This window comes from Varroa destructor, unplaced genomic scaffold, assembly GCF_002443255.2.
Source record: "Varroa destructor unplaced genomic scaffold, Vdes_3.0 BEIS01000003.1, whole genome shotgun sequence".
Taxonomy (NCBI): domain Eukaryota; kingdom Metazoa; phylum Arthropoda; class Arachnida; order Mesostigmata; family Varroidae; genus Varroa; species Varroa destructor.
Genome location: NW_019211456.1, coordinates 54114822 through 54141761, shown reverse-complemented (window position 1 = coordinate 54141761; position 26940 = coordinate 54114822). Strand labels below are relative to the sequence as shown.

Below are 26940 nucleotides of genomic sequence, written 5' to 3'. Positions count from 1 at the left end.
AGTGGCGGTGGTGGCCGCCTGTGGGCCGACTGGCCGATCCCTACTTCCCAGAACAATGCTGCTGTGAATCCGGCGCTGTTGGCGTAACTTTTGCTTTTAGTCGAGGTACTGGTTTCGTGTGAGGGGCACCTTCACCGACCAAAAGTTCCTTAGCTTGTTTGGGAAGGAGCTTGCTCATAGCTAACGCTATTTAAGAACTACAGTAATTGAGGAGAGCCTTCGCACAATATCTTAAGATGATGACCTACATACTTCTTTTTTGTTGGCTGTTTTATTGAATTATTATGGTGATGACTTCAATTTATTTATTACATCTATTTTTTTTAATTTTCAGGGTGTTAATTTTATGCTAATAAAGACCAAGCATATTTCCAACGTGTCCAAAAAAATCGGCTATTAGGTAGCCTAAAATCTCTGTGTGGTGAATATGACAATATGTAATGAAGAATGGCTAATAAATAACTCAGAGCCATAGCCGAGCAAAAATTACTTAAATTTGGATGATTGTATACAAACAATCATCTTAAAATCCAAATACGGGTCCTTTCAACTTGCGTTTTCTATCTAAAATGTTTATCCTCATTTTATTTCAAAATAAACTATTACATTTCGTAAATGAATAAATCTGAAACATCCAGACTTTGATAAGCATTCGAAAACAAAATATCTTAAAGCTTCAAATGTCTGATAATTATATGTCAACTTCTGTTGGAAGTTTCAGTTACGTAAACTGATATGACTTCCTAAGTACTGGAGATCTTTCTAAGTACAGTAAAGTGATTTTGGTGATCGCGTAACTCTTCGTGAAACTCCTATCACTTAATAGTATCATATAACGTGCAGGCAAAATCCTATAGATAGTGATGATGTAGCTATTTTTTCATATATAGATTACTTTGATTGAACTATATCGTGAGACACTTAGGAGCCTGTGTAGTGGTCAACAATGAAACGTATAATCAACGCATAGGCGTTAATTCTGAAACTGTCCCAAACGACCTAACACAAGGCAGCTCTTCTGTTAATTTCACATTTTCAAATACAAATATTTTGCGACACTAATTCGTGTAAGCGAAAAGGTCGGATATTGTGCATAACTAACATGTCCAGCTTTTATTTTAAAACAACCTATATTTCTAAGTTTACGCACTGTTTGATTATGCAATATCATGCAGGAAGGATAGAATCAAAAGCGTACATATAAACCTACGAAGTATTCAAGTTGTTTTAGCCTTAACCAACTCGATATTAGACATGAAGTCTAAAACGATTTGGCAGTGCCCCGGAAATAGACTTTTACAAAGTTGTCATAACGGGATTAGTTTGCCACAGACAATCTTTCAAAACCCTTGAAAACGTCGTTTGTATATGGGAAGAGGAATATTGAATGGGCAGGATAGTATAAAAGTTTCTCGACAATTTGAAAAAGTCTTGACAGTTTGAGGGCATTCACTTAATTTTTTTTTGCTTAATTTTCTACGCTTTCCCTTCCGTTACTTTAATAGTAATGTAGAGACTTCTGTCCTGTGTTGCATATCAACATGTAATGTTTTCGTCTTAAGCCTAACCTAGAGGTAATATCGGATGCAAAACTCACAACGCAGGTTTCAAGTACGCCTTCAGGAGACTTTGAAATGATAAAAAGATTACCATTGTCATCTCACTTTATGAAATGCTATATTTAGAGGATACGTTTACCATACCACGAACTTTCTGAAGCTACGCTGTAAACCAAGGAGTACTGCTGAGACACCTTTCAGTATTGCCGTGGAGGCCTTGAGACGCGTGTGCACGGCGCGATAGGTAATAGACCTAACGAGAAACAAAAAAGCTACTTGTGTCCACCTTTTGAGCTATGGGCTGTAGCTGATTTTGTAGCCAGTGGGAGGAAATTGTTTACGTACTCTTATGATGAGCTCAAACTATTTCAATCGCGATTTAGAAAATCCTATTCATTCATTCTCTATTTTCTGCCCCAATCGTGTAAACGGTTTTTTGCGGATATTTATTGCTCTGTTTTTGCTACACTTCGAACCGAACCAGTCGATGAATGGTTCAGAATGATCTTTGAACGCAATGAACCGCGCTCCGTATCTCACACATACTTTACCTGAAAAAAAAAGTGTATTCCGAAAATATTTTCGTTCATTATTTCACGGCGGATTAAGTTATGATTCTTTTGTCAACACAAATGATTTACGAAACACAGTTCACGTTTTGTACAATAATCGCATTTACTGTACAAGTTATAATTGTATGTAGAAACACTTTCAATTTTGTATCCGCTCAAAAAGTATCTCTAAAGGTTAGAAGAGCGATAAAGAATCAAGACAAGTGAGAAATTGAAGATTTCAAAATATTTTTATAAATCGATTCACAACGCAAAGCGATTTTTAACACTTTTCTAGCTGAGGCTGCTTCTATTTCTTTTGTAGCTGAGGTATAAGACAGGTATCTTCGGCAGCACCAGGAAACACCCACCTTCGTAGTTATGTCCTCAATTCTTAACACAACTTAATAGTTTGTCTATGGCTTGTTAACAAAACTGATTTGTCCAAAACTCGTTTTGCAGTTCTTTTAAATATATCTTAAACTCTGCTCAGTAGAATTTGGAAGTGAACGAGTTTTACCTCCTTTGGCAACTTTAAAGAATATCCTATTAATATTACAATTATTTTTTAGCAAGAATTCAAACTTCTTAGAGCTGCTATTGTTGCAATAAGTAATAATGCTGTGTGTAGGAACACTTTAAATCCATGTTACTGTTACTGATAGCAGCTTCCGCGCTATTAAGTTGTACTTCATTTATTTAAAAACATGAAAAACTTACACAAAGGTGATCGACGAGAAGAGAAATGTTATTTTCATCTGTTTTATTCGCAACCAATCTTTTTCCACTGTAAGAGGAATGAGAGATACCTTAGAGTAAAAATAAATAATGAAACGATTGAATCAACGCTTATTCCTTTTGAAGCGAGAAGAGGCCAGGGTTAGTGTGATCTTGTCGACACTTTTCATCCGAAATCTCTTTCAGAGATGCCAAAATTTATCATTCTACGAACTACGAACCACGAGCTCCTCTCTGAAACCAAATTCCCCCTCTGAACAGTAACTTCCCTGCAAGAGAGACAAAGGCATCCTCACCCCAAACTCGTTCAACGAAATCGTGCTTTTCACCATTCCACAATTGGTTTGGATCTACGAATTGCCTGCTAGCAGTCAGTATCTAGCTAATGATATGAAGAACCGCTTGGATGGCATCACATATAAATAGAATGTTTCAGAATTACGACAACCTGGATTAATAATTCAGAGAGATGGAGGCGTTAAAACGTAAACAACAACCACAATGAAAACAAAACTATACGCTATGGAAAATAATTTACCAAGAAAATGGATACGATAGAAACCTTTTACAAATATCCTACGGTGCTTACAGTAACTCTAAGATGACTGTGACAGTTGTCATAGTTCCTTCGTTTCGGCTGTACTCTTATCTAGATGGGTTTGTGCATAGACCAGATTGCCGGATTGATTTAATTCTGATAGTTTCTTTGTTATCTTTGAACCTTTATTTTAAGGATAAAAAATATGGATACATTTTACTTGATTTTATTAATGGAGCAGTATTTTGTCGTTTTTTCCAATAGTACGAAGGAATCTATTCTTTGACTTCTCGCAGGTCTGAATGGTGTGTATCGTCCACTTCGCATTGTACTTGTTGAAGCGGGTGGATGTTTAGAATTAATCACGAGAAAGAAGGATCTTTTACCCAAACCTTTGACTGATGAGTACACCTCATTATAAACAGGAAAAAATACATTCAGGCAATTCTATACAATTAATGCCGGCTAATGGATTGACGTATATACCTTACTTCCAGTTACTAGTGTGCAAAATATCGAATGTCTGACTCCCAGCCTAAATTTTGGGCGAAGTGCAAATTTGGCTTACCCGGGGGCAAAGCTGTCTCATTTAGGGCTTAGAGTATTCGCGGAAGATTAGAATCTCGAAAAAATGACTGAGTCCTATCCAACATACATAGTATATAAACTCATACCGTATGTGAAACACTGTATAATTTCACATACTACGTATTTGCCATGACAGTTAGATACACTTCTTATATGTTCAGAAATCGGTATAGTTGATATTTTATACTACAAACAAACCTAAAAAGATTTACCTTTTATTACTTTATGAGTGCAATTCAATTTGGAGGGCATTTTATATTAACGCATACATTTTAACGCTCATAATATGTGCTACCTCTCAGAACAAATCAAATTAACAGTCCTATTCTAATTGCGTCTTGAACACCTAATTATCATTTTTAAGGCCCCGAAAACGTTTTGTAGCACGATGATGATTCACTGTAAAATTTTCAAATAAATTGATAAGATAAAGCTGCGTTTTTATGCGAAAATCGCCTAAAAGTTCAAATCGTTTCTATGTGTTATTGACTGTTACATGATACTTATTAATAAACAACACCTGTTACCATAAATAACATAAATAAAAAAAATTTCGGAAACAAACGAACATCGGAAACGTCATAGCCATCTAGAAATGAGCCATTACGATTAATGTAACTAACGTAACAGGTTGCTAGACCTGATCCGAATGTTATTGATGTTTACTACTTGTGTTATTGAATAGTATTTGGAATTTGTTAGAAATGCAGCAGCAACTTTTGAATCCTAATTTATATTGCCTTATGCATTGAAGTAGAAATTGGTGCAGCAAGTGCATTATTCTACCACTAAATTGAACTGAATTACTGCTCTAGTTTGCAGGTAACGAAAAGCGACTGTTAGAAAGATGAATCCTGTATCCATATACATTTAATTTATCCGTTAGCTTTGCATAAATGTTGCATAACGTATATCGTCAAATATGGCCCTTGTGCTTAATAACATGTCAGTGTCATTTCAGGATGGCACTCGATACTTCGCACTATTTGGGCAGCCGGAATCGTGGTTTTAAAATATACAAGGTAGTCGCAATACGATCAGATTACAGCCTTAATAGGCGTCGCACAGCCGATGACAATAGATAGCTGACGACCTATACTAGGTTAAAAAGTGTAAAATAATGTTTACGTTTTTATTTTTCTTTTATTTTTTATTTTTACTTGTTATTATGCTGATTATCAAACGCCAGCTTAAGCTTAATGTACAGATGATTCCTCTTTCTCGCACAAACACAGGAATCATTTTCTAGTAGATAAAATTATTCTAGGTAGTCATATGATCTTTAGGAGCTACATCTTTTAATTGTCACGTGTAAGACAACGCCAACAAGAAGTTTACTACAGGCGAACTGCATATGACAAAGAAGAGGCTACAATCTTCTTAAAACTCTTTCTCGAACAGCTAACATGCTTCGACAATACTGGTCTGTAACGATTGATAAACGGGGAGCCAGAATTTGTTGAAAGCAAACGTTTATATAAAGTACGTATGCCCCAAAAGAGAATAGAGACCATTTAGCTGAACACAAGATAAAATGTTTGTAGTGGGTAGCGTGGGGTTCTACGGTACTCGAAACAGAAATAGAAAAAAGTCCTATAAGCTATACAGTAATGCAGATATAGTAAATTATACACAAATATTTTTTCCTGTAGAAGGCCATCTGCGCCACATCAAGCTGAATAGGTCTCTGATAGGAGCAATATGAAGAAATAATAATAGTGAAAGAAGGTACAAAGACGACACAGGGGTAATTACCGCTATAAAAAGAATCAAAAAGCGAATATCTCCCTCGTGCTTTCTATTTTCGCCGGATCTCATTTACAGGTTTATTTGATCATGTGATCGTTAGCGTTTTTGTAGCGTTAGTGTAGCCTTTGCTCGAAGTATCGTGCGAGGACCACCTTGCACTTAATTCGTTTCAGTCATATTCGAACACGCCTCCACAAACGCATTTACCATGCTTAATTGAACTAGCGACGGATTATATAGAATGAAGACCGTGATCAAAATAGGAATAGTTTCAAAGGCTTTAGTTATCACCTCATGCATTGTTTATGCTTGGGCTCCAACAAATGACACAATGACGGATTTCAAAACAGCAGTAATCACGTCTGAAAAAAAAATGGAAAACGAAAAAAAAATGTTTCTCTGGTTATAATGGTGAACCTGTCTATTTTTACTCTCGCTGCTTCGTCCGCTTAACATATTATTCCTTTCTTATATATTGGCATAAATATGATATATGACGGAAAGGGAAAACATTTGTATATCGACGAACACAGATGATATGATTACAGCGATTCTAACTCACGGTTGCAAAATGTTGCTCATTTTCATAGAGAAAAATTTTCTAAAAAGAAGAGCTTATGTTAAATACGCAGCAAAGAAGTTTGCGATTTTTTTATGTTTTGTGATTTTTTTTTACAAATAACGCTGTATATAGGTATGCATTAGCATCAAATTTGGACATCCACTTGTGATTTGTTTGTGGTATAAATAAGAAAAAGCATAACATCCTATTATCTTTCTTCACCCATTTATATTAAAGGAAATCGAAACTACAAACAGTCTGGAGTCATATGATTTCAGATTCAAATTTGAATTTGGCTCTAAGAACTGATTTTAGGAAATGGCTATAGAATATTCTGAGGTTGTTTAAGGGAATAATTGTTTTTATGCCATACATTTTTGTGCTATACAATTAGTGTTTCAGATCCCGCGCTTCACAGGTGGGCAAATTCAGATATACGTAATATCTGAAATTGATACAGGTTGTGTTTGTGTGCGGAGTGAACTTCTTAATCAAAATATGATACTTTTACTAATCTCGATGAAGGTATGTTTTTTTGTTTGTCTAGCTTTGGGCTTTCTTCGACTGATCGCCCGTAGCTTTGCCAATGCGTTTGACTAACATCTGGATGAAAGTTCACTTCAAAAAGGATGAAAACAGTCATAACGGAAAAGTGCTTCGTCATTAGACATTGATCAAAGGTCAGCCTTTATCCAACCCCTACACGATGGACGAAGCTTCGACAAAACAATAAGCAAAACCATTTTATATTATTCCAAATCGACAGGATTCGGCATTTCAAATGAATATGCGGCTGCAGAAAACGATAAGCAGATTTCAGCAATGTATAATCGAAAATATACAGTAGGCAAGACGGTGCGGATTCTAAAGTTAATGGACACCATTCAAAAATGCACCTCTGGTAAATTCTTTCTTCTCAGTAAGGTAGCTGGCTGAAAAATTAAAGTGGGATAAACTGTTTTATTACCGATTTTTAATGGAAAACGTATATGACGTATATGCCATTTACCATAAAAGTCAGACTGAGGATGCTAAAACCTAAAGAGTCACTTAAAGTTATCTGCTCATCAGATTTCTTAGTAATAAAGCAGCAGATCATCTTCAGTTTATCTAACGATGAAATTTTGTAAATTAAATTTTCGGTAATAATTTTTGCTCTATGTGTAATGCCCAATAAAGCTAAATGTCATTTTACCGTTTGGAAGGGCGAGCGCACTACTAAGTTTACTTGCTTGTTCTGTTAATTGTACAACCATAGATAGCTAAAATATACTTAAGACTCGTTTCCGAGTAAGCGCAAAGTTAAACACGTTAAGTTACTATGTATGAAGCGTTATTAACCAAAAGACCAACAAGTCTTAATACACTCTTTGGTAAAGTCTTTGGTAGTTTCAGGTTCCAGGTTGAAGCCCTAATAGAGGTAAATAGAAGTTCTTTCAGATAAGTATGACCGTCACAACTGACACTTTTCGTACATATAAAACATCTGCTTTTTTATATACAGTTTTAGAAAAAAAAGTATTATAAAACTAGAATGTAGATGGCATACCATATATGCTTTGACATAGTTCCGGTAAAACCAAACGTTCCCTCAGGCTCAGACGTAAGACCGTTGGCTTCATCTTACATTTATCAACGACATATAATAAAATGTTAGTGAAGTTGCCTGTGTATTTGAAATCCCATTTTTTAGTAATATATATTTTAATATTAGTGGCGAACGGTCCCTCCGCTATGACCAATAACCCAGTTGAATTTCGAGACTGATGCTCGATACACAACTTCTTGGTGAATGCAAGCACTGATGATAACTGAGAATAGTAAATTCCCTTACATCCCTTTACGTTTTCAAAAAACGAATGATCCCACGCCTGTTAATATTGGATCTTTTCCCTCTTTTATGAAAAAAATACTGGTAAAGGGCGTTTCCAATATTGCTAAGAAGTTTCATCCGCCTCTGGCGGACGCAAAGCAAACAACGATAAAGTTTGTGTTTGCGACTTTAAGGAAGAGAATCTTTCTACAGAACCTAGTCGGACAATTCACGAAAATATTATGAATTAGTCCTAAATGAAATAAAGAAAGCAATTGTTAAGCCATTGATTGTATAGATTCAGCACAGGAAACGTGAAACGATGTTTCATATCGCGTGGTGGTTCGTATCGCATCGTATCTACATCAGCATTTTATTATAAAACAAAATCACAAAATGTGCACTACTGGCCGAAATTGCCATTGGTGATATAATTTTGTTTAAATTTGATGATCTAAAAGTCCAATTTTTAGTTTGCTTAACCACGAGGCTCTTCTTTGTATATCACTGCTTATGCGTGTACATGACTTTCACAGCATCTCGAAAGTCAGTTGTAATGTACAGAACTACATTTCCGTAAGCCGTCCCTGTACCCCCTAGTTTTGATACCACTCTTACATGGGCGAAGCAACTTGTTGATTGGTGCGTAGATAGCTGACTGATTTCTTAAAATCGATTGTGATTGTATTTTGTATGTATCACCTACAAGCTTAAATCGAATGCCATGCTGTACTGGGTTAAAACATTGATTTACAGGGACACAAAAATCACACGTTTCTTAGAGTAAAGTTTGCCGCTCGAAAAATACTTAAGTTCACAATCCAAGACCAGCAACTTGCGATCAGTGTTTATCAATCTCTGCAGTTGTGACATTTCCGAAATAATTTACGTGTATTGGCAAATTCAAGGAGGATACAGTCACTTTGCGTCCAACGTCGCTTCATAGAATGCTTCATGCTCTGTGGAAACTTAATTCTTACAACGAAAAATTAAAATGATTGCTTATCACTGCATTTCCGCGTATGTGCCATAATAACGTAAAAAGCACAAGCTGAGATAATTTAGATTTACTTATTATGAATACACCAAACGTGATATCGCAAATGCGATGCTCGCTTTTATTTATCACATTCTTTTTATTACGCATTATTTTTTTGATCTGCGTATTGCTTATCAAAAACTAAATAAATTATCCTTGGTTCTCTAGAATGTGAAGGATCGTGAATCAAGGGATACCATTTCAAATGTGCAAAGAAAGTACACTCATGCTGTGCACAAGTCATTGCAAAAAATGAGTATGACTACATTATTGAAACAAATATCGTAGCTTTTAGATAAATTTAGCCAGATTCTCGCGTAAAAAATCGAATTAAGATTTCCTGACTCGATATGTATGCATATATTAATGTGCAATAGCGAACGTCACTCGTCCACGCCTATTTTGCTACTGAGCACATGTTGTGGACGCTTGTTCACGCAACACGGTTTACATAGATACATACATTTGTGCACTTGATGATATATAAGTGCAGATTATGTTGTTTGCGGCGTACACAAGTTTGCGGCGTACACAAGTTTGCGGCGTTGTTTTCAAACAAAAAATGAAAACGAGGTTGATGCCGGCGGTTTACGGCCAAAAAAATGAACATCACACTGCATGGGAAAAATTTATTAGATTCGTTTTTGACACTGCTCTTCCTACAGCGGAACTATATTAACCATAAAAAAATCCACGTCAGGCAAACTTTCTCTCTATAGTGAAAAACATTTATTCATCTTTACAAAGCGGAGCTAAGGACCAATCAAAAATCAGCCCAACCCAACTATTTCAAGGGGTTGTTTTTTGCCCGCAAAACAAATATAGATTTTTAGTAGTATCGTAGATCAATACAATATTAGCGTGTAACTAGCCGCGGTTGGCATAAACGCAACTGTACACACAATCTTCTGTATGACAAAATTTAAATATATATTAAACTATGAGTTCCATATCACTCAGTTACTGATACTGGTGGCGGGTGTGAAATCCCTCACAATTAGGCTCTCGATTTTTACGTAGTGTTGAGTCTAAATGTAAATTGGCAATTGTGATGATATCAGTAGCACAGGAAATAAAAGCTGCAGACGTGGTGATTTCAGGAGTAGTTAAAGGCACCAGCCCGAGTAAAATTGCAGTGCGCGTAGTAGTAAGGTGCGATTAGCTTCCTGTTGTGAGTTCTCCGTAGCTAACGGCACCAGTTGCCACAAAACAGGAAAGCGTACTATTGTAGACTATTGTAAATAGGTCCGATGCATACAACCTTTACTCACTGACATATACCTTATACAAAACGCATCTAATGAAAATTATGCTCCATATTAAATAAATATGCCTAAACTTCTTTTGTCCAAATTCTGCGAGTAATAGTATGCTTCTTGCTGAATTTGCTGCCAAAAAAATAAAAAAATTTTTATGACGGACGAATTTCGACCCTATTGAACCTCACTTATCATAAATTGCATCTTTAAGCATGCGCGAAATTCGAAAAGATAATTATTCAGGTTTGGCAAAGATAAATAAGAATTTTCTAAAACGAAAGTTATGCGCAAAGGACTTACATTAAATAAAATATACGGGAACCAAATCATAGGTTATGATTCACTTCTGTTAGGTGCACTAAGTTATGGGATTGCTGGGAGGAGTTGGCCCTTGTTCTGGTCGGCCTTGGCGAGTATTAGCCGCAGTAACAGTGAGTGTGCTACATCTTGTCAGAGCAAGTCTTTCATATAAGCTCCGCTTTTGTTATGCTTGTCTTTGTATCTACAACTGATTTTCAGTGTTCCCTTTAGATTATCCTCTTTTTGTTCTTCTACTGGCCTATGTTAATATACGCCTCCCATAAGCCTCCTCTCTTTGGTCTTCCCGTGTGTATGTGCGTTTACTACAAAATTCAATTTTGCTTCGCGCTGAACCTCCAACGAAAACATGTGAGCAGGGCTGATGTCGTACGCTTTTGGCTTCTTTAGCTCGTTCCAGGGCACTTTCTAGGCAGCATATTTGTTAGTCATTTCTTTTGCATTTTAGCGTTAAATAGCCTCGTGCTCTATTTCTGTGTCCTTGAAATCAATTGTTAAATCTTTAACGCAGAAATTTAAAAGGAAAATATTTTATGATACGATTCACATGTTCTCGGATTCAACAACGCAACGCTTTGGCCCATTTCAGATGATGTTGGTCACTGCAGTTGAGGCAGCCAAATGTCTCATCATTAATTGCCTGCATAGTATGCTACTGTAGCTCATAATAACATTTTTCTTTAAGAAGTAGACCTGCATTTTGCAATCGGACTACAGTCTGCTATCCTATAGACTACACGCAATAACGAATCATTTGCTTCATTTCTTTGATTACCGTTCTATCAAAAGTTAGGGGCCCTCTATAGAGCATTCTTTGAAGCCCTGTAAACTGTGAATTACAGAAAACCAATTTCACTCTAAAGGTAAGCAAATATGGTAACTGTTTTTCATATTAAAAGTGACTCATCCGAAAAAAGGGATACTGATAACAAATTCTAAATGATTTATAAAAGCACGGCGCTGTCTATCCTCTTATCGTCCGAATCGTAAAAAACAAATCGTGTAAAAACTTGTTATTTGTATAGTCCTTTTAATCATTTTGTCGCGGCTCATTCAGTATTTGACCATTATCATTAAAAACTGGTTAGCTCTTCTAAGTTACTGAAGGTGTCTATGGTGGAAGTGGCATGTTTACCTGCTGAGGCGCACGTGGTGGTCTATTTTCGAATCCGAACGTAAACATTTCGCTTTGTGTTACCATCTAGCCATCTGACGGAACACTTAATGACAGTACCGGAAGTAACACAAAACAGTTTAACTAAAGGCCACATTCGACTTGTGTAAAAATTTTTAAATTCTAATGCGCCATTAACGGTTGAAACTAAAATTAACTAATACAGGATTGGAGTTGATTGTGTTTATATAAAGCTTCTATCCGTGATATTTTATGAATATTTCCAATAATTGATATTTCCAATAATACCCAACATGTCCGATTCCCAGATTCCTCATTTAGCAATAAAAGTCTTTATCTTAGCTAAACTCTATAGTTTAAATGAAATAAATACGTTTTGAGAAAATAGGACCCTGAGCCCTACTGGACTAACAGTACACATGTCGACGTTGCTTTCTGAAGTCATCGAATTTGAGTAGCGTGCATACCTTCACCTCTGAGTTTGTAGAACCAATTCCAATATTCCAATTCCGCTGCAGATATCACAGACATCACAGGCTTAGTTGAGAATATGCACATAGTAGGCATACCACGTTTAGCCTTCATTTTACAACGCGACCTTCTTTGTAACAAATTGATGGCAACTTATGCGACTGGATAGGTTTAGTTTCAAATGGGGATAAAATATTGTACGGTTGTGTTAGAGTCTACTACGAATGTGAAAAGCTAAAAGAATCCGGGTTTCTTCTACGTCAATTACATCAAATTTTATAAGCAGTGCTAAGCACCTGGGATTACTCTGATCTGTAGATACTTGAAAGGTCAATAAGTGCATTGGTGTAAGCTTTATAACACAAATTCACTGAATGTTGCCAAGCGTTGCCAAGAACACAATGTTACATATGAAATATGACATCAACGAAATTATGAGAACTACATAATCTGACTAATTTTCAGAATTCTATAACACAAGTAGCTAGCGTTGACCTCCATAGCTTATTATTATCGTACCTTAGTATAAAATTTGTGTCTCTTAGTCATCCATATATATGGTATCTAATGCGTAAAGATACATATATATCAGGCGTTAGATATCACCAATATATAAGCGCCTGTATATGTTGACTAGTACCTCTCCTCTAGCACGGTTAGGCGTTTTAGTGAACGATGAAACCAGTTTGTTTTGTAGCACCATATCGAACAATATGCTATATACAAAGTCATTGTTTATTGTCAATGGCTGCTATGAACTGGCGTTTCGTTGACAAGCAGTCTGAAAGGCTTTTCTGCCATTCTTTCAGCCAGGTGACTCACACAACAGCGATGTTGAATTTAAAAGTGAGTTTACCGTAGCTTAATGTGTGACAATCGTTGCTCATCGACAGACGAAGCACAATTCCCTAAAACCCTTGAAGGTCTATTGCCTCCCAGCAAACGTCGTAGTGACAACAAAAATGCACGTCGCGTCTTACCTTATTTCTAAGGAAGCTACGCCACTATCACTTTAGTGGTTGCTACGACCTAAGCAAGTCGTTGGCCTTGGTATTATTGTCGTCAAAGAGCGGCGTCAGTGAAAGAACACAAAAGCACTTACTTCGTCATAAGACTTCTCGGTAAGTGTTGTTAGACATGTATTCACACCAAGCATGAGAAGGACTTGGATGCAGAAAATCATTCCCACTTTAACGGAGCTTTTTCAATTTGCGTATATTTTGTAAGAAGCTTCAATGATGATGCTTCAAGCAAAACAGCTGTAAAAATTTAAATAAAGAGTTTAAAAACACAGCTTCATTGTGCTTAGTGAAGTTGTGGCTTTTATCTCTTGCTTTTTACTGAAATGCTGTAATGGAGTCGAAGAAAATAGGAGCCTATTAGATTTGAGCCCAGTATTGAAGTGCAGTCATCGCTTTCGAAATATTAAAACTCACAAGATCATAAAACTCTAAGGGTCATTCTAAATATTTACAGTCAACGTTGTCTACGGTAGTTCAATTTATATGCCAGCACGGCATTATCATATGAAGCCATTGTTCATTAAGGCTCAGTCGCATAAACATGCAACAAACTAATTAGAGGTACAATTTGTCTAGTGAGTTGATTATGTAATTACGATTAGTCTTACTAATACCACAACCACCGGCATGGCAGTTTGTTGAAAATTTTTTGTAAACCGTTCCTAATTTAGATCTAAACACATCTAACGGTAATAAGAAACCCTGAAACCTGAAGATTATATCTATATGTCGTATGACATGTTACTCTTTACTCAAAGATATTAAGCAAAAGAAAAACTATCATGTAAGCTTATCTGTTTCTTCTATGCTTATTCATCGCATTGTACAATACGTTCTCCACAACTGTGACACATATATAGCTAATTTACGGCTATCATTATTTACACACGATAAATGCGGTCTTGCCTTTTTGGGAGGACCTCTTACACAATACTATAATCATGCTTATTCCCTCAGGATGATGATAGCTTTACTCGATAAAGCGATATTCATAAATAAGCTGTTTCAGCAACAAACGCGTCGTAGATACATTGTGTGAATTAAGCTTAATTATCACAAAAATCTTTTAAGCCACTATAAAAAATTACAGATTGGTTAAGCGTGTAATAGCGTAATGCGCTGGCTACTTTGAAAATAATTTCAAATATTGAGGAATTAAAGTGCCTCAGGTATTGCGAGTAGGTTTAATGAAGGTTGTACGAGCCGAATAAAAAATGATTTCTTGGAGAATAGCTGACAAGTAAAAGTTTAAGCATCTTCGAATTCTGAAATTTATATGAAGTTTCTAAGTTATAAACCCTATTTTTATATGGTGACGTTTCTTAGCAAATAACGAATCTTGACTCATTGGGTGTTGACCACCCGAGGTTGCGGCTTACACGAAATAGAAATAGGTCTATAATTTTCGTGAGAGCAACAATTCTAACTAGAATATTTTCTCTGCTCTGGTGCTAGTATATATAATACAGTATAAAACCTGTCGCTAAATTTTGGTGAGTTTCTCTTTAGAATTAGTAACGTCCTAAATAAAATCGGTCAATAATTGCAAAAACACCAATAAAAAGGGCTTATTACTGATATTTTCCCACGGATTCATCTAACCTACAAAACACACCCTGCCGGCGAAAACCCTTTGTCGTTTTATATATACATACACACATACATGTAAGATTGTTAGAGGCAAATATGGTGGTGTTTACTCCAAAAAAAAGAATGAAGAAAGGAAATTATCTGCTACTTTCGAAAATCAACGTTCCCTGATCAAGTTTTTATACTTCCTAGGTCACAGCGCTGCGGAAACTTGTTGTGGGTTGGTTAAAGCATTGAGCGGGGAGCTCTTGTACCTCCACCAAGACCACACTACGTGTAAACGTTCCGAAAATGAAGAACGGAGTTTTGAAGACAAGAGTTCGTTCAAGTTATAATGCTGATCATCTCTCTAGTACACATTAAGAGAAATACGTTTTTCATTATGCAAAAAGAGATTAAGAAGCCTGCAAATGTACGTTCTAGTTGGCCTAAAACACTGTCCTGTTTAATCACATTTTTTATTTAAGCACGTTCTATTGTGTTTGGTGGTAAATACTTCTTTGGAGTAAAACCATCAACGCCTGTTTTCAAGCCCACTTTAACAAAAATGAAAGTTAAGAGTTCTATTGAAATTTGTCGTAGGAACATCTTGTAAGCACATCACCGGAACTTCAAACTTATCATGTAATTAAATAAGAGTCTTTGAAGTTCGATGCGTCACGAAATAATCACACTTTTATTGATGTATTCAATCAAAAGTTTTTATTTCGTTAAACCTTTAAGGACTTCCATTACTACCAATTATAGTTTTTAAGAGCCATTCAATGCGATAATCTCAACCACCCCCATAAAATACACCCAAGTATTAAGCTCCCTTAGTTTTTCTGCGATAATTAAAGCCGAAATTCATTACTGATAAACAACAAAGACGAACTGGATTTACGAAAACGATTTTTAACTCTGAGCGTATAACAACAAAAAAAATCGGCTCTTTTCCTGCTTTCCTGCGTTTGAACATAACAGGAAACGTTAAATTTCAAAATAATCTAATGATATATATGTATATAGTGTGAGAAACGTACCGAATATGAGATACTTTATCGATCGTTTGTGACAAAATCTGACACGAGCCATGCGTGGCAAGTTATACCAAGGCTGTGGTAGTAATCAACACGATAGAGATCGCCTCGCTTTCTACATCTCACACAGCGGTAAGTGAACGCTTATTATCAAGACTACCACAAAGAAGATCACGTATTGTATAAAAAAAAAGAGCCAATTCGTCGTTAAATTTGTATTTTCTTCGATGTACGGTTTTACGCGTATTTAATTAATATCTACGCGTTAAGATTATCTATGAAAAGCCCAGTCCGAGAGGTACACAGTCCTCTTCCTCGTAGACGTAGATGCCCATGACCCATTTAAAAGAGATCCAGTTTAATTGCGTATATTTTTTGCAGATAAGAGAGTTGCTTTGCAGGTAGATACCCTCGTGAGATTTCACTAGAATGATACAATGCGACTCAGATAAGGTTATACTACGGCAGTGAAGTCTATCGGAGTCCTTGAAATAGCCTGTTATCTTTAGGGACACGTTGTGTTCTAAATTCGAATCCGGAGAAAGGCACACTTCATTTCGTGCTGTCAGCCAACCGTCTAATGGAATGCCTAACGACAATGGTGGATGTAAAACACGGAACATAGAAAGTGGAGTTTATTGGCGTAATTCACGATAAGGCTGCATGAGCGCTTTTTTTTATCCCCTTTTTCCGAAACTAGTTAATTACATTGAAAAAAAAATTCGTATAAACATCTATGAAGATCACGGATTAATATGGGATCAGTGCCTTCGCTGCTAAATGGCTTTGGCTATTTTTTTTCTAAAAATGCCGGCCAGGTATGGTCATTTCTGTCTCTGAACGGTAGAATTGAATGATGTTTAAAAGTGGTCGCGTAATCATAGGTGTCGATGACCTTGGGCACCGAAAAATAGCGCACGTTCTGGTCGATAAAAAAGGCGTCATTTAAACGTTTTGGTGGACGACCCAGACAGAACTGTTGTTGTATCCTTTAAAGATGCACCTTGACTGCCTAAATTTCCGCCCTGGTTTATGAAATTTCTGTCATCGAAAAATTTATTTTGACTCCTTTAGAGATCGTTAGCAAAGATATTAATTACGGATGAGCAAATGATTCGCGAACAATGGACTCCTAATTACCTGCGCATTTTAAAGTGGCAGTTAAGGCTGTTGTTCTCCGGTCGTCGGGTAGGTTCAAATGTAAATTTAAATTTTCAGTAACTTAAATGAAAATGGGTAAAAAAATAAAAGAAAGATCAATGGGTAAAAACTTCTTACTTTTTCAACTAACAACGTTATATTTTCAACCCAGGACCGTCCTCATCTTCAGCGAATAAATCTCTTCCGGTTCGTGAAAAGGCAACAGAGCTGAAACAGACCTAGCTACGTTTGATCTATATATATTCGGTAAGCTTCTACCCATAATTAAACTCAGTTGAACAACTGTTGACTATCAAGCACATATTAATGCGACGTGTGCATGTATGATTTCGAGCTTTAATCAACTGTATGGAATTAAATTGGATGCTTTTTGGGAACACCGTCCTGATCTCTATGACACACTGAAAAAGATAAATACATTAGTAACCATATACACATACGTATAGTAGATACAACTGCGGTATACATATATATGTACTCAATGTGTAAGCAATGATTCTGACAATTAACCATGACAATCTGTTCAATAAATTAATAAAATAATTTCTGTAAACAATTAAAAAATTATTATATGTTAGGTGATTTCCAGTCAGCTGGCTTCGTTGAACCCTATGCGAATGTATTTAAAAACAGACATGAATACCGTAAGCTTTAAAATCCTCAAGCACACCAAATTTTTTGAGATACTATAGACGCTGGAATGGAACGATCATGAAAAAAAACGTCGAGTCATGATGGATCCTGAGAAAATATTTGACACAGCTGAGAGAAAATTCTTAAGGGCCAGTTATTATATATTCAGTCCTCACAGTACTTAAAATCAGGAATATCTGGTGGTCTAGGTTCGGAACCGGGAAAAGGCACGGCATTTATTAATAGAGAGATTCTGATCTCATAACTGTGATTATTTGTTTGTGATCCGAATTTTCTCACAGTTTCAATTGCCCCATTTTGCTTGTACAAGCTGATTGCAAAAACTAAGGCCATTGGATTCTGGTATTTTCTTTGGCAGTTCGTTGTACGCTTGTCGAACAATCCTGATTGCCGTTTTCAATTCAAATTCTCATCTGAATTATGGTATAATTATTGTCGCAAAGCGAAGAATTCTATTTACATCAAAAGAATCTCTTTTTCTGCTTTCATTGCACATCAGCGTCATATTGAGAAAGCCAAATGCAAGGAAACGATTATTTTCAAAAATAATTCCAGAAAAAATTTCCAAACACTCGAGAATAAAATACTACTAAAAATAAGTTATTTTTTTATAATTTGTTTACTATATTTTAACGAGATATTCAAAAATGTAGTTGACATGGGTCGAGTATGATTACGTCTATTCAGCTGGCACTTATGGTCGTTTAATGTGATTGCTATTTACAACGCGTAAAGTGCAATAATGGATAATGAGTTGGTTGCTTCGGAAATTCGAGAAGCTGATGCGGTACTCCAAGCTCTATAATTTACAATGCCAAAATCCATAGAGTAAATTGTACGTTTTCAAGAAATGCGCATTTCTCAACATCTGTGCTTCTTATGTTTTGTTCCTTTCTTCCGAATTATTTTTTTGCTTGCATAACGAGAAATAGACAGTAGATTTCATATGTGTCGCTAGTCGCTATGTTACAATTTATTTTCGTGCTTTTTCTTCCTAGAGAAGTATTTAATGTAAGTCGGATACCTTTTTAGTATTTTTTTTCAATACAAGGTGCAAGTTCAGCGATAGTTCATTTCGTATTGTTGCTCTGTTCGAGTAGTTTCGAAGCCTTATTGCGACATAACGTTTATATTTTAGATGAACATAAATAAAAACCAAGATAACAATAAAAAAGCCATGCTTCGGGTATTGCAAAATAAAACTTATGTTAATTTTTTGAGTAACTTTTTTCTGTCATAAAAAATCATGTTCTTTTCAATGCTTCTGTATCTGTCAATTATGTATCGGGCTTACGTTTTGCTATTAATGACTTAATACCATAATTAATAATTACAACAATAGGATATATTGCACCCATTACATTTGTATAGATTTACTCTTAAATTAAATCGCGGTCAAGACAGTATGTTAGTTATAAGTAACAACATACTGTATAAGAAATAATCTAACAAGTTAATACAATCAATAAGTATAAATATAGCTAAAAAGTAAACAACTCAATATATCGCATTCTGTCGCTTCCGGTGAGTATCCGATCATTCTAACCTGAAACAATGCAACGGATATAATGAACGATTTCGGAGAATTATAATGTATCCAAATACATCTAGCAGGATACAGTCAAAGATTATCTTTATCCGTCTATTGGACTTCAAGGTTATTACACAGCAGCTACCTTAACAATAGAGATAAATTTATTTTTTTGCGCGACAATATGGCATATGTCTGGGAAGATCTGCACATGTTTACGGCACTGTCTCCATGGTAGTAGTTAAGTGGTAATGAAAATCGCACTAGACTCAACAACAAAAACTTCGAATGATCTTCCAGTATAATCTCTGCCGCGGAATTATCGAAAGAGAAAGGATGATGTCGTCAGATTAAGTTTGGCAAAAATTCGACTACAAAAGCTACATTAGGCAATTAGTGCCATCCAATCTTTTCTTCTGAAAAACTTCTGGGAATTCAGACAAAAACATCGATATAAGCAGCTAAGAGACGCAGTAAAGTTCTATTGGTTTGAAAGTATATATGAGAAGACGACGACTTTTGATGGTATTTATATTTACAATCTTTTCAAAAACTAAAGCTTCCCAGAGCTAATACTCTCGCAGTAAGCAATATTGGTTGTGGAACGGTGGAAAACAGTTTCTAAATTTCTATGACTAAAATTTCGTCGAACGTTAATGCAATGCACGTTGAAATTTAAGAACCAAATTATCATAAAGACGATATGACTATTAGGAAGTTAATGCAAAACCTCAGAGCTATGAGCCTAAGTAATTACTACTTATTTCGTCCCTTTGGCAGTTGAAACATTTAGAATATAACAAGATGGTATATAAAGATGATGAAGTAATAGTAATTTGAATTTGGGAACCCTTGTGATTCCAGATGTGACTGGAACTTACTTTTTCGAAACCGTTCTTTGAAAAACGGACAGGTGAAGTATTTTTAAAGTATTCAAGTGTGTTTACTGTATTAATGCATACTGAATTCGAAAACATTTTTGTTAAAATCAGAGTTGAAATTCTTTTTTGAATTAGCACTAAATGCACGAACCATTCAAAGTTATAAACTGATATCAACTGGAGCACTTTTGATACAAATATTGTTTATATAAAACTTTCGTAAGCGCTGAATTGAGCTAATTAGTATTAATATGGAGCGATTTCTAACACGTTTTCCCAAGATAATTGGCCTTTATGATATCACCAGTACCACATAGTCCATAGTGAAACGGCTGCAACTTGCACTTTTTTATTAGTCTAGCGTGGTAGTTGTTTTTATGACGAGGTTCCGTTTTAAGTGAAGTCTTTATTATATACATAAAAGATTGCATTCGAATTGGAGAAAACTTGACTTGGACTTTGTTGCCACAAACACGCGTTTATCCGCTACTCCTACCTGCAGACGAAAGCCATATCTTTTGAGAACAAAACAATGAACTCACCATTGCAAAAATAGTGTATCATTTACGTGAATTGAACAAGGATGAACTAGTACCTAATATCCCGCGCTGTATGAACCCTTATCAAAAATATAAACTTCATTTTTGTCCAAAGTCGACGGTCTACGCCGTAGTTTTTGTGCAATTCCTAGAAACACAAGGAAAGCTTTTATGAAGTAATGTCCGAAATCAGTAATGGCGTTGACATTCATCGAAATGACTCAAAAACACTTCTGATACATTTATATCTTTGGCACAGAAATTAATTGCTGCTTCGCAAAGGATAATATTGATTGCTTGAAGTCGCCCGATAAGTTTTTTAACATTTTTTAAAAGACCTTTTGACACTTTTTACATTTTTTAAACTTTTTGGACTCTTACACTTTTGGGGCTTTTGATCTGCTACAACCCAAAATCTATTCAGTCTGACTTTTTTGATGTAGCGTATTTGACGGACTAACGAATTTACATCTATTAATATACTTTGATACACAGTTATTAATTGCAGGTTATTTGCAGATCAAAGAAGGAATACTCTAAAATTGCACTCGTATATAATTTAGGTTTTAAACTCAGGGCGTTATCGCGGTAAATGATGTATATATAGAATAAAAATATCCATCAGAAACTAAATTATGGAAATAGTCTTAAGATTCTGCTCAGAGTTTTCACGAGACACCTTACTAGGCAAAATATATACAGGATTAGTTTGGTTATGCAAAGAAATATTTGGAATATACAATTACTTTAGGACAAAAGATGAAGTGAATACAGACTTAATGCAGTGTCTTGTTGCCTTAACAGGCGCACAGGTTATTGTTGTGACGGATTAATTAATTAGCAAACACTAGGTTAATGTAACGTAGTAGCTATATACTTTTTAATTAAAAACAAATACTGTGTTATAGCAGAATGTTATAAGCGGCCCACTCGAAAAGCGACGCTTTGTTCGAAGACTCTCCGTTACTAATCTTTATGTTCGAATCAAGCTGCCACATGTGGAGTGCACTAATAGAGCTTCAGGGAAAACTAAGGGTCTTTGCTAAAGAATACAAATACAAGACTACAATCTTGGCGTTTGTTGGCCACATGCGTTGTTTCTTAATAATCTTCTTCTTTTATTGGAAACTGCTAGATGTCTCCTATTTTTCTGTTACCAACTAATACGGTAGTGGTGATTTTTTGGTAAGGGACGCGTCCATCTGCCAATCAGAATCAGTAATAGTATATTTGACAGGTTAATTATTATGTGTGAAGGCATTATGTATGAAGGGCAACTGAGGTACCTTTTGGTTTAATAATTTTATGACTAATGGTTTGAAAGAAGTTAAGTAAGTAGAAAAGGTTGGCATCTATCGTCAAGCTATCTAGATAAAATGTTGTCATGTTAGTTGCTCTGCACTAATATATATTTGTACGTAATCTGCGGCTAGCGCAAAGATATCTTTTACCTCGTCTTACTCATTTCTTATCAAAGTTTTTTCACTTCTGAAAGCAGCTGTTGCTTTGGCGTTTGTAGCGTCACAGTAGTTCATGGCTGAAACGCTGCTCGCTAGTTGTTTCCAGTGCAGCAGAAGGATATATAGCTACTGTTGCAGCTGTCGCGTTCCTTCAAAACGAACAAACAGAGAGGGAGGTAGAGCGAGAAAGAGAAATACAACGGGCGAGATTTCTAAGAATATCAGCATCAGCACTGATGTCACCACTGGTTGATTCGTGGAACACCGTTTGTTTCTCAACTTGACTTTTATAAGCTGTTCATGTCAGTTAAACGCATGCAGCGACATCGTACGGCAGACATCCAAACGACAGTCTAAGTGCAAAAGAGAGTGGGAAAGTCCAAGATTTTTAGAAAAGGTCAAATGGATGTATGGATGAAGGGAAGTGGAGTATGCGTGCCTGGTAAAGTCGTTGCGGCCGCGACAGCGGTAGCCGCGATTACGACACCATCAACTGGCAACGGCCACAATATCACTATGAAACCGCACGTACGGACATAAGCGTTCATCGCAATGTAAACTATAATACTAATGCCGCTGTAGCTGCTGATGATGTTATTACCTCTATATACTCTACGCAAGAAAACGCCAGTGCTGTCACTAACAGTCGTCAAGCAAAACTTGATAAATGTTGATTCTAATTAGGCTATTTATGATAAATAACAAGTTTAGAATAAAATAATTGTAGAAAAATTATTCTCATTGTAAGGAAGATAGTAAAAACCTATTTCTAAGCCGATGTAGTTTAGGTCATTGGAATGCTAAACAAGGGAGCTAATGGTGCAATATTCCAATGTTTTTATTCATTCCACCCTGTTCTATCGAATATATTTCAAAAAAGTGAGTGTATCCAGTGTATCGCTTGGTATGATGGAGTCCCGTGAACTTAAAACATTCGCCAAATTCTGATTCGTACAGCCGTGTGCATCAATAATCTCTATAAAGCGTCCAACGCCCAACATGCTGACGCGTCGCTTCGTTGCGTGTCTTTTTGATGCACTAATCCGTAAATGTTTTTGTAAACCCTAAAATATTATACAACTAGATGATTATACAATTTTTTAGAGATCTATTTGACAATGCTCTACCATTAGATACTTATGTGGCCAAACTAAGTATATTTTTCTGGAAGCCTCTCAATCGCGCTTTAAAACACTAGAATTCTCCCATTTATTTCTATCGAAAAGCTTTTGGGATCTTTCTCTGGATTTTACTATTTAGGAGCAGGTCTCATAGGGTACCATGCTGAATATGCAAATCGTGTTATATATTTTTGAAAGATGCTTCGTATTTTCCGTTGCGTGCGTAGATTTTTTGATCTCGGTGTGCAATATCGTGTACCCACTCAAATGTAACACAGCGAGTGTTACGTTTTTACACTGAGTCCTATTGCGACTGGTCGGACTATTATTTTTATGAATATTACGGAAACTCCGTTATGTGATGTCTCGTTAATAAAGCGATTCTACAGGTGAATTTAAGTAGCAGTTGTATAAAAATTAAAACCCGGTAGCATTATTTTTGGGTCTGGAAGTCGCATATTAGATCTGGCAGTATCTGTTGTCCCTCCAGAATTGTCACATACTTCTCTTCAACTAATTTTGCTTCCCGAAACAGTTCGTTGGCCGGCCGCAGATTTGTTTTCTGGTATACGTTGCAAGTACGCATATAGTTCTGTGCAACATAAAGAGTCTTTGTAACAAGAAAATGGTCTCCGCGATGCTTGAATATTCTTAGTGGCACACTGAGCGCACTACAAATACCACTGATCATAGGAACACTGCCCCAGTGATGGCAAAAACGATGATAAAGCTGGTTTGGTTTGTCATAACTTGTTGTCTGAGTCTCCGCGCATGTTTTTTTTGCAAAGAAAAGTATCTACCTTCAGAGCGAGAATTTTGCTGCGATTCGAGACATCAGGTCGTTAGAAAAGCAGACAGGAAGAGAGGAATGTCTCCTATGAAAAAAAATGCTGTCATATGCCGACAATTTCGAAAGTATTGATTGCGCGTTTTCGGCGCGTACCTTATGGCTTTCATAGTAGTTGTCAAACCCGGAGACTATGAAGTTCTTTAGACTAAAGACCCGACAAAAACTAAAAACCTATTAATTTGAAAGCGCAAGATCTACCCCCTTTAAACTAAAATTATATAACGCCAGCATTATGTTCAAGTTTAACCTACAACCTTGCCATCTTCTCCCAGCACTTCTCGACGCCAAAAAGCGACGCAGCGAACTCTCCGGCGCACTAATATCCACGTCATCAAAAGTATCATCACCTCGGAAGACCGAAGCATTCGCCTTTTTCAGACCGAGGTAGCCAACACAAGTCAAATTGAAGTTCTCGATGAATTTGTCACTTAAGAGCTGCGTCTGTAGACATTGAGCTTGGATATGCCCCTGTTGTTGGCGCCTATAGCAAACATCTTGCATTTTTGCGTATCCGCCTATTTCAGCATCGGGCGGCTCCAACGTGCAATTCCGCATAACGCTGAGTAGTTTGGCCACGGGCTCCATGGGAGCTACCAGTGTTACGTTTAGCAACGTTGATAAAGGCTTCACGATGAGTCACAATTCTGTCATCTCATCTAGTAGGTCTCACTTTAGCTAGGCAAACTATTCAAATATTCACTTTAGCAGTGAATACCAACTTGAAAAAAAACAACGTTCAATAAAAAGATCCTATCTTCTTCAGAAAAAAACATTCTGAAGGTGATGAGTACGACTCAGAAGGTGATATTAAAGTGGGACATATTTTTCATACAGTAATCCAACAATATTTGCCTGTCAGCGAACCGATCGAACTCCATGGCCTATATTTGCTGAGTAACCGCATAAAATGTCAAATGTGTTGGGTGATTGTAGTGACCACGAGGCCCTGTAGCGCCTCTAAAAAATTGTTCACATTCCGACCGTCTATAATTCCGCGGATGCCTTATTGTTGGCTGGCAGGAATGAACGGTTAACTTTCTTTACGCGTATATAGTCGTGATGTGCCTTTCTTATAAAATATATTTCTATGTATGTCACGCCTGTAATAAATAACTTTTGAGTACTTATGGCGTAGCGTATACTTTGACAAAGCTGGCCCCGTGCGATAAAAGAAGGTACAATCAAAGCGTTGCAATCTAGCGGGATTGAGGTGTGTGGCCTAGCGGAAGCCGCCCAACGCTTGCACTAAACGGGGTGCCTTGGTTTTAGATAGTTTGCCTTTAACGAGCCCTTCGACACGTATATGTTAGTGTGCCGCCGCTGCATCCCGCTAGACCCCTGCTGCTTGGCTGTACCTTCTGTAGGATGCGTATATGCATAGCGTATAGCTCTACTGGTGGAGCAGTTCTGCCATCCCCCTTTTGCTGCGGCTGTGAGATATATCTCCCTCTTTGTAAAAGTTGAATTGGATTTACTTCGAACTCTAAAAAATTACAGACAGATTGCCTTAGTCGTTATTAGGTGTTTTCCGGGTAAATATTTCTATGCATAACGCATTATAACGTTTTAAAAAGCCATATTTCTTATATGTTGTATATTAAATCATCCACTTGTTCCACGTGAATACACGAAACTATTTCCGCACGTAACTATTAGCTAATAATTGCAACGGGTCTTGATTATTTAAGGCGCGTGGCTGCAGTTAGTCTATTCCGCAGAAAAAACGATATGTCGAACATAATACAGTACATATGTATTAAGAATTTTGATTATCAAACCGCACTTATAGAAGGAAAAAACAAAATTTTATTAGATAATTCTGATATCAGGATTTAATTTTTCTATTGAAGATGGGGAAGCAATAAGCAGCCGCTTACAACATATTTGGGCCCCGCTCGATGCTGTGTACTATATAACATAGAAGGTATTCTAAAATGAATCTCTTAAATGCAGATGAAGTTACCTGGAATGAATTTCAGAGATACCGAAGGATACCTCCCTTGTGCAGCTTGAACTAACTTTGTTGAGAAATGTTACGAATTTGCTCATACTTTGTGGATTCAGACAAAGGACCACAAGATCTGTGACGTTTTTAATTCTATTATTCACTGGGCATACGAAGGTTACTTTCCTTCTTTAGCTAAAAAATGCTTATTGCAATTTGAATAAACGACCAGTATTTCAGGGTTGAAAAATAACTTCGGTAAATTTGAAATCTATAGTACGTACCTACCAATAAACCTCGCTTACTTAATATGAAAATTATTTTGAAAGTCATGTTTTGCTTAAATCAACTTTCGATGGTTGAGCAAAAATTTCATTAGGTAGTTGCTCCCAAGACGAAACCCACTCGACGAAAATTCGAAATGTGTTAGCATAAGGTACCATGAAATGACGTTATCCCTTGCTTCCGGTTTCATTATTACAGCACAATTATTACACTACCATAAATTAACTTTACGTATATAAGTCATCACACATTGCAATCACAAAATGGTTTCTGTCCATCATATAGATTTTGGACCATACGTAAATAGGAGGATTCATATAACGGGACGATGTAAAAGTAAGTACTTGAAACTGACTCGGAGTCGAACTCCGAAGAGGAACCCAAAGGCAAAGTAAATTTTTATTTCTGTAAAAACTGCTTGGGCCACTTAACGTATATTCGTGGTACACATTTGGGTAGGTATTGAAAAATATATTATTACATGACCATAAGTGCACTAGCGACAATTCATTAACGTTCATGTTTATTTTCCACATAATAAAAGTTGATTTTATGAGGTGTA

At 36.4% G+C, this 26940-nt stretch overlaps 1 protein-coding gene and 1 long non-coding RNA gene across 19 annotated transcripts in view; one reads left to right on the top strand and one right to left on the bottom strand.

Annotated features, from left to right (window-relative positions):
- The window catches only part of LOC111248321 (cytokine-inducible SH2-containing protein-like), an 87980-nt gene that overhangs the window by 40823 nt on the left and 20217 nt on the right, over nt 1-26940 (bottom strand). For 3 of the 18 annotated variants that reach the window (XR_015325353.1, XR_015325346.1, XR_015325359.1), the window contains one exon: nt 5760-6085. The exons of 11 other annotated variants lie outside the window; for them this stretch is intronic. The gene's annotated coding sequence lies outside the window, so the exon portion shown is untranslated. Of the gene's footprint in view, nt 1-1024; nt 2111-5759; nt 6086-18935; nt 19313-26940 lie in introns of those variants that run through there. 4 more of the 18 variants (XR_015325355.1, XR_015325348.1, XR_015325361.1 and 1 more) reach the window with 2 other exon arrangements.
- LOC147757142 (uncharacterized) lies at nt 12909-18990 on the top strand. Its single transcript, XR_015325363.1, has 2 exons — nt 12909-13441; nt 15125-18990. It is a non-coding gene; the product is annotated as an uncharacterized LOC147757142 (long non-coding RNA).